Source organism: Vanacampus margaritifer, chromosome 2, assembly GCF_051991255.1.
Source record: "Vanacampus margaritifer isolate UIUO_Vmar chromosome 2, RoL_Vmar_1.0, whole genome shotgun sequence".
Taxonomy (NCBI): domain Eukaryota; kingdom Metazoa; phylum Chordata; class Actinopteri; order Syngnathiformes; family Syngnathidae; genus Vanacampus; species Vanacampus margaritifer.
In genome coordinates, this window is record NC_135433.1 from 32,076,441 (window position 1) to 32,085,332 (window position 8,892).

The window sequence follows — 8,892 nt, forward strand, 5'->3', positions numbered from 1 at the left end:
AAACAGAGTCATGCATCAGTGGGGCATTATTGAAAAGATCAGAGCTGTAATTACAAACAATGGTCCGAATAAGGTGGCTGTTGTGCGCAGAGCAGGCCGGACACAATATCAAGAACATAAACTGATTCAGTCTGTAGAAAAGCGTTGCAGCTCTGTGTTCTATATGCTGGAGTGATTACTTGAACAAAGGGAACCTGTCACAGCTGCATTGCGTCTTGTAGGAAAAAGCAGCCCGCGTCTCACTGTGGAAGACTGATCCAGCATTGACATGTCTATTGAGACCCTGAGACCCTTCGAAGAGGTGACCAGAGAAATCCCAACAGAAAAGAAAAGAAGTCTCCGTGTCCAAAGTCATTCCAAAAGTGTTGTTACGACTCAAGGCTGCAGCTTTACTTCATTTTCAAAGTTCTGCACTTGCTGCTGAATTAGTATTAGCACAATGTCAGCGGCATTTCAAAGGAGTTGAAGGTTCTCATGCCTTTCAAGCAAGTTACATTCAATTAAAAAATGTTGGGTTTCACTGTGTCTCAAATGTTGAATCGGCAAACAAGGCAAAATATATTTGCGTTTCTGCATCCTCAGAACCAGCTGAAAGAATTTTAATAAGGTAAAAAGTGAGCACAGGAGTTGTTTAAAGGATAAGAATGTGAACATGTTTATGTTTTAGATTCTGAATTAGAGTGACCAGAACCAGAAAAGGATTCTTCAATATGTGAGCCAGAGTTTAGTTTGATTTGTTTGCACATTATGTTGCAAATTCCAATATTTTTTGTTTGCTCTTTCAAAAGAGTCAGTTACATTTACTACAATGTAGGTGGTATGATTAAGTTGCACTATTCTGTTGAACACACTTTTCTTGAAAGAAGGAATTTTATTTATTGAATTGTTGATAATCTAATCAAAAGACTTGATTAAATGATTGAAATTTAGAAACCGTTATTGTCAAATAATTATTTGCATATGTGTCTATAGACTATAGTAACTTCAGTGGTTGATGTTTATTTGAGTGCAAAAGAGCGACGGGGACTAAGAAAATGAAGATTATTACTACATTCATTGCATCTTTAAACAATAGCCCAGGTATGTTTCCATTAAGAATTTTATATTATGCCATCAGGGATCATTCATGAGTTTCCTGAACGGCTGGTTCATTTTCAAACTGGTCGCATCGCAACCCCACTTCAGATTGCACTGAATTCAGTTGCACTTCCTGTAACTTTAATTCAACATCCAATGTAGAGTCAATTCAAATTTAAAAGTGATGAAAAATGTCCTTTGATGGTTATTTATGTAATGCAGAGAGAGCAAACACAGGCAAATAATGGATATTAATGTGAGGAATGTTTATTGCTGGCACAATGATTACTCAGGACAACTTAATCCAGCAGGAAAGCGAGAAGTCCACAGGTGAGGGGCTTGTTATGGTGTGCGGGGGGTTATGGACCCAAATGCAGGAAGCAGTGTGGGAGGCCAGGCACGCTCACAAAAATGTTTAATTAACTAAACTAGGCTTACTATCAAAAACAAACTCAAAAATCATCAGACTAAACTCACATTGACACATAGAGAAGACTACGAACCAGGATGAGGTGCGGCAGCAAACAAAGAACAAAGGAATGATACAGCAACGTGCTGGGAAGCCTTGATTGCAATTGCCCTCAGGTTGAACCTCCCTGCTCAACTGGACCACCTAAGGGCAACTAGCATATTGCAGGGAAAACTAAACTGAGAAAAACACACATTACCAAGACAGAACATGACAGGGCTCTGATGGACAGGTATACAGAACAAGGATACAGGCACGGGTTCGGATCTTGAAAAACTAAGGTATGCATGGACGCAACTGAATGCTTGACAGCAGTGGTGGATGCCCGAGGAATGGAAATTTCCGTCGACGGGGCCAGGGTCTGTGGATGCTGTAGATCAGCTTGATGCCGGGGGACGCCACTCTGTTGATCCCACCCACTGCACGCCCCTGCTTGACAGAATAGAATAAGGCAATTTGGCGATGAGGGGGAATTCAGAGCTGGTTTATACACCTGATGTTGATTGCTTGCACCTGGGTCATCCACTCAATTCTACACGCACACTCACACAGGGGCAGATCTCAATTGGAAGAGCGGCCTGACAATTTAGGACATTAGTCAGCTCATTGGCAAATTCATGGTTTAAGTTATTATCAGGGCGGCACGGTGGATGACTGGTTAGCACGTCTGTCTCCCATTGCAGGGGACGTGAGATCGAGTCCGGGCTTCGGCCTTCCTGGGTGGAGTTTGCATGTTCTCCCTGTGCCTGTGTGGGTTTTCTCCGGGTGCTCCGGTTTCCTCCTACATTCCAAAGACATGCATGGCAGGTTAATTGAACACTCCAAGTTGTCCATAGAGTGAGCGCATGAGTGCGGAAGGTTTGCTTGTTTCTGTGTGCCCTGCGGATTGGCTGGCAACCGGTTCAGGGTGTACCCCGCCAGCTGGGATAGGCTCCAGCACCCCCTGTGACCCTTGTGAAGACAAGTGGTTAAGAAAATGGATGGATGGAAGTTATTATCATTAAAATCTTTTTATATGCTGTTTTTTTACAAAGTATGCACAAATTTAAGTATGAATATCACACATTTGTGTGTCAAGTGTACTCAAAGATATGGACTTGTAAGCATAGCAAGTCCGCGGGTTTTAGAGCGTTTTCGATTCGGGCTCCAGTGCTTTGGAATGTCCTACCCTCGGAGATCAGAGATGCTACCTCTGTAGACACGTTTAAATCATGCTTACGACTCATTTCTATACTTTTGCATTTGGCTGAATTATGTGTACCTGGTGACTGCCCCTGCTTTCTTTCCTTCCCTTCTCCACGGCTTGGAGAGGGAGTTAGGTCTTAATGGCCGATTTGGATGCTGCATTACGGGTTCTGTGCTGGTTGACTGGGATGCGATCCGGGGAGGACCATCACCTTGAAGTTGTCGCCACGGAGATAGCTGCTCCGGCCAACCAAGCTGGAGGTGGATGAGGACCCACTTCCCTGACGTCTTCTAGAAGGGGAATTTCCACATTTGTGGTCCCTTCTCAAGGTTTCTAATTTTTTGCCTGTTGTTTTTTTTTTTCAGTTCTTGCCCTCTTGTGGTTCGATAAGAGCAGGGATGTTAAACTGCAGTCCTCGAGGGCCGGAGTCCTGCAGGTTTCAGAGGTTTCCCTACTCGACCTGCAGCTGATTCCCATTAACAGAATAATTATCAGGCTTATTCAGAGCTTGCTGATGAGCTGATCACGAATCAGCTGTGTTGAAGAAGGGATATATCCAAAACCTGCAGGACTCCGGCCCTCGATGACCGGATCTCACCATCCCTGTATTAGAGGATGTCGTTGATATTTGTCAACTACAGGCATATGAAGCCCTTTGGGACTCTTGTGTGGCTATATAAATAAAATTGGCTTGACTTGACTACTTCCTTACTACATCAGTAAGCGAAGCAATTACATATTTACAGTCAATTTTTGTTCAAGTCCAAGAATCGCTGATTGGGTTAAGGTTGGTTTTAAAAAAAACTAAATATTTTTTACCCGCTCACATTCCCCAATGGACGTCACTTTGTCATCTCTGGTACTTCAATAGAGAGGGTATCGTCCTACAAATACTTACCGGTAGGTATTTGGTTGGTCGACAAGCCTCAGACCTAAGTTAGGGAGGGTTTTTTTTTAGAATGAAAAAGTGCTTTCCTTTTTCAGCAACGAAAAAAGGTTAGTGCAGTTTTTTCAGTATTGGATTATGGTGATTTAATTTATATGCACACTTCTTCATTTTTGTAAAAAAATAAAAATAAATAATAGATGTCATCTACCACTCAGCCTCACGCTTCATTACAGATGGACCAGCTAGAACCCACCCCTGCATTCTGTATAAAACTGTACAATGGTCCTTCCTCTATATTAGAAGGAAAACTCATGCACTGTTTTTTATTGCTATAGCACTTATGGGTAAACTGCCTTCCTACATTTCAAAATTACTGTCTTACCATAATAGCACTTATCGGAAAAGGTCGTCAGAAAAAAATGCCATTAACTATTCTATTGTCAAAAACAGCACTTAATAAAACAGCTTTTTAAAAATATGCTCCAATTGTTTGGAATGAACTCCAAACCACATGAAATCTGGAAACACTCCCATCATTCAGTGTTTTTTTTTTAATGTTTTAAAATCAGTAATGATGGAACAATGCAACTGTTTTTAACTGGATGGGTTTTTTTTTTTAAATAATTTGCCTGTTATATATTTCATGCATTTATGATGTATATTGTGCTATTATGTGGAGTGTGACATGTAGTAGATTAAAGCCATGTGAAGTTTTGTTTTGTCTCTTATTTGTTATGCAACTATCTGCCACTTGTCTTGGCCAGGACTCCTTGTGAAAAGAATGATTGTAATTTAATGGGACTCTTCCTGGTTAAACAAAGGTTCAATGAAACTCACTACACTACTACATGGATTATTTAGCATTCCAGGCCAAAAGTTTGGGCACACTTTCTTATTCCATGCATTTGCTTTATTCTCATGACTGGTTACCTTGTATATTCTCACTGAAGGCATCAAAACAATGTAGCCTATGAACACATGAGGAGTTAAGTACTTAACAAAAAAAAAAGGTGAAATAACTGTTTTATATTATAGATTCTTCAAATTAGCCATCCTTTGCTCTGGTTACTTTTTGTATACTCTTAGCATTCTGACCTCTGGAAACTCCTTAAAGAATGTTGGAAAACCTTTTCAGGTGACTACCTTTTGAAGCTTAATCGAAAGAATGCTGAAAATGTTTAAAAAAAAGTCATCAGAGAAAATGATGGCTCTTTATCTATGTATTAAGTACATAACTCCAAATGTGTTTGTTAGTTGCCATAGTTGTCGTCATTGTTTTGATGCCTTCAGTGAGAATAAATACATATATACAGTATATTTATATATAGCTTATCATTTATAACAGGAATCTTCTCAGAACAAATGAAAAGTAGTTCCACTCTTCAAAAAAGGAAATAAGAATGATTTTTATTTCTACTCCCACAGTTTTCTAAAATATTGGAAAAATTGAATGCGACAAGATTAAATAAATTCATAGATAAGTACCAAATTTTAAGTAATAGCCAATATGGGTTTCGCTCCAATCACTCAAGCAATATTGCATTAATGGAGTTAACCGAAGAAATTTGCACAGCCATGGACAAAAAACATGTTTTAGAAAGTGTCTTTGTGGATTTACAAAAAGCATTTCACACTTTAGATCATGAAATATTATTGCATAAATTGTTCAAATATGGTATGCGAGGTGTTGCACATCAATGGGTTACCAGTTATTTAAAAAATAGAAAACAATATGTTGAATTCAATAGCAGACAATCAAAACACAGTTGTTAACTTGTGGGGTGCCCCAGGGATCAATTCTGGGGCCAGTACATTTTCTCCTTTATGTGAATGATATTATAACTATTTGGAAATTGTTAAAATATATTTTGTTTGCAGACAACACCACTTTATTTTATGCCAAGAAAAATATATATAATGCATTACAAGTAATAGAGAAAGAGTTTAAGAATATGATGAAGTGGTTCAACGCCAACAGACTGTCTATAAATATTAGTAAAACCAGATTTAGGGTTTCCAGTTGTAGAAATATAAATGTTGAAGCAACACTGACTGTGCAAGGTAAAGAAATAGCAAGGACTAATGAATTAAACTTTCTAGGTATTATTATTGATGAACATTTACCATGGAAATCGCATAAAGAATATGTCAAATCTAAGGTGTCACAAACCGTACCCATTTTCACAAGGTTTAAGAACCATTGAGCAAGAATGCTTTGTTATTGTTATATAATGCATTGAATGTTCCATACCTGACCTATTGCATTGAAGTGTGGGGGTGTGCTGGCAAAACCTACATCGAACCCATCTTTCTTTTACAGAAACGTGCTATTCGTGTCGTTTTCGGATGTGGATGCAGATATCACACTGATCCAATATTTATACAACTAAAAACCTGATTATTTGATGAATTGATGGAGTTTAACTGCTTTAAAATCATGTATAAAGCCCATCATGAAATTTTACCAATTAACATACAAATCAAATTCAAAAAAAGGGAAAGTGAGTACAAATTAAGAGTAACAGATATTTTTTTCCAAAGCTAAATACAGAACAAAACAAAGAACGATGTATTTGAACTCAAGGTGTCTGTTGCTGGAACAATCAGGATTATAAAACTAAATCATCAATGTATTTTTTTTAAATGTATAAAAGCACAATTATTGGAAAAAGGACAAGCCGTTGAATTATTTATGTTTTATAATTGTTACATTGAAAGCGTCTTGACTTTATTTTGTGTTGATCATTTTTTTGTGTTGATCAGAGGTAGATATAATAAGTTTTACTTCTTTCTGTCCTCTTTCATTTCTTTGAAATAAAATGTTTGAATTTATTTTATATATATATATATATATATATATATTCCAAGTATGGATGCTAATAAAAATGATGTCAATGCTTATCTTAAGTCTGACTCACCACTGAAACACCATTGCAACGGTTGTTGATATTGCTATAGATGTGCCATTTGACAGAGATCCAATTTAGGATTGCTTGTCCTTGGAGGAAGCTGAGTACGGCGTACACTTCTAGTTTTTCATGAAAATATATTACCTTAAATTACTTGATTTGTCTTTATCACAAAGAGAAGGCAAGCAGCCAAGCGAATTTAACTCTGGAGCAGACATGGTGACAAAACAATATGCTCATGCGCTGATCTCCTGTTTGGTCTGTTTGTTTTCATCTCCATAGCAACCGCACTGCATGATTCAGCCACACACTGAAAACTGAATGAACACTGCGAACGATTACGATTCGTAGGGGTTACACAAATGCACACACGCGTTTCATCACACCACACAGAAAATCACACTCAGCTCTTGATGTCATTCTGTTATGAATCAAATGAATGACGACCCACAGCAGGTCCACAGAAGTCACTCCTGCCAGTAATGGGAGTGACGGATTCTTGAGAAATATAAAAGTATGCGACCTACTCATGCCAAACCACCATGATGTCTCAACCACAGAGCGTGTTTGATCTTATTTTGAAGTGGAAGCAGGAAAAAAAACTGTAATCCAATATGGATTCATGTTCCAGAATTCCGTTCAATATACTGGATTTCAGATTATTTTTTACAGGAGGTGCAATGTTCCCCATGAGATAAATTAATGTAAATTTACAGTGTGTGTATGGAGGGAGGGGTTGAAGGGAACGTGGTTATTATTTGCCAAGTGAGAGTGCATAGCAATACCCAGAAATAACTCAACACCGAGGACAGTCTGATTTACTAAGCGTTCATTTCAAGGGGTTTCCTTTGGATTAGGGCAGGGCAGGTCATGGTTTCCCCCAAACAGAACCAGGCCAAACCCATTCCAGCAGCCCAATTCACCACTCTCGTTATATTTCCACTCACGTACTCTGCTCGCCAGAAGCTGTGAGCGTTGACCCTGTCGTTCATCACACTGCAGTCAGTTCAGTGGGATCGGTAAAACATGCTCTGTTTGTTTTTTTCTATCGTAATATTAAGGCTCCAATTTCATTAGAGAAATGCTGACTTGCTATGGCAAGAAAAAGCATATGCAGAACTAATAGTATTAAGAGCTTTATTAAAGCAAGAATACATGCACCGAGGACACTTTTCACACGTTTAGTGTGACTTTTGAGGCACAGGTGTAATCACATTACAAAGATTTGGTTTCATTATTAGCAGCAAAGAGCCTGAAGGGAATTTGTAAATCAACCATAAATTCACATTGTGAATGTTTTTCAACCTGTGTTTGACATCTAGCATGACGAATGTCTGCCATTGCCAAATGTCTTTTTGATTATGACTGATTAAGGCCCCAATGATATTTAATTAATGTTGGTGTCTTTTTTAACAAGAAAACCTGGCATTTGAACAGGGGTGTGTAGATTATTTATATCTCCGTAATACTACGACTATCCTGTAAAAATACAACTGTGCTCTTGTAAGATTTTTTTATTTCTCAAAAAAACAACCCCCAAAAAGCTTTTGGTCATCAGGTTGACGGTAATTTTTGGCAAATTTATTTTTATTTATTTATTTTAATTTAAAAAATTTAAATTTAAAAAAGATGAAACTATTCTCACAATTTATTTCATTGTAAATGACTTTTTTCGAAAATATGCAACTTTTGAAATAGTACTTATGGGCAGTGCATGGTTTTAGAATATTCTTACACAAATATAATATTTCCCTTTTCAATATACAGTTTATATTTAACAATTTTATTTGAGTTGTAGCAGTCTTTCTATTATTTGTATTTCTATTGAACATCCCTAAACAATGCTATTAAAGAGTATGATATGATGGTATGTGTTATTGCTCCCAGCATAAACACACTCACTGGCCATCCCAAGAAGACAACTCATTACCTTATGAATGACCTCTGACATCATTGTGAATGATGTTAAACCAAATATGTATTTGCTTGATCTGCAGCCTTTTTTGAAGGTAGAATTATCTCGCTTTTGTTTCCATTTCATTTTCTCTACTGGAACCATAAGAAACCTTTATTTGTCAATGGGTTTCGTTGTCAAATGAGGGGAAGTGAAAATGTGAAAAGGAAGTTTTAACCTGACAGGGGCTTTTGGTTAAATATAAAGAATACTTTTACATACATGTGTCATTTGTGTATTCTGTGAAAAATACACAACTTCAGTTTCAAACATATAAAACCTGAAAAGTGTTGTTTGTAGTTGCATAGTAGTTGTTACATAATTCGCTCTCAGGCCAACTACGTGCTGTTTTACACAATGCAGACCCAAATAGTGCTGAGTGCTGAAAAGGGACATCTTGGTAAGGGT

The 8,892-nt window shown here is 37.7% G+C and overlaps 1 long non-coding RNA gene across 1 annotated transcript; it reads right to left on the reverse strand.

Annotated features, from left to right (window-relative positions):
• Nucleotides 1-1,322: 1,322 nt before the first annotated feature.
• Nucleotides 1,323-6,793, reverse strand: LOC144045088 (uncharacterized). The gene is made up of 2 exons (XR_013291437.1): nt 6,540-6,793; nt 1,323-2,327 (listed from the first exon to the last, which is right to left on the reverse strand). It is a non-coding gene; the product is annotated as an uncharacterized LOC144045088 (long non-coding RNA).
• Nucleotides 6,794-8,892: the final 2,099 nt, after the last annotated feature.